The following is a 423-nucleotide window of genomic DNA, read 5'->3' as shown; positions in this document are numbered from 1 at the left end:
TGGCCTGCCGGTGGAAGGGAACCCCCCAGCTACGCAGAAATCCCGCTGCGGTGGATCTCTAGCTCGAAATAAAGTTGCCCGGAGCGATGCAAGGGGAGCTGGAGCCGGGCCAGACCCAGCTCCAGTCCCGTTTGTCCCTGTTACAAGGAAGCTCCTCTGTCCCGTGGCCTTCCTGTTCCTGAGCTTGTCATCTTGCGTGAAACCTCTTGTATCGTTCGCCTCTTCTTGGCAAATAAAGGGCCCTGTAATCTTTTTTCCTTCTTCCCTTGTGAAATGGGAAGGGATGGGGGGGTCTGGCAAATATTTATGGTCATGGGATGTGGGGCTGAAGGGTGTTCCCAGCCTCGTAACCCTTGGCAGGGGTGGGCGCGGGGCTGGCTGATGCATCACAGGGGCGGAGGGGCCCCGATTTGCCCCAGAGTC

This window comes from Eurypyga helias, unplaced genomic scaffold (genome assembly GCF_000690775.1).
Source record: "Eurypyga helias isolate BGI_N326 unplaced genomic scaffold, ASM69077v1 scaffold33180, whole genome shotgun sequence".
Classification (NCBI taxonomy): Eukaryota; Metazoa; Chordata; class Aves; order Eurypygiformes; family Eurypygidae; genus Eurypyga; species Eurypyga helias.
The sequence above is the reverse complement of the archived record's forward strand: the minus strand, read 5'-3'. Positions refer to the sequence as shown.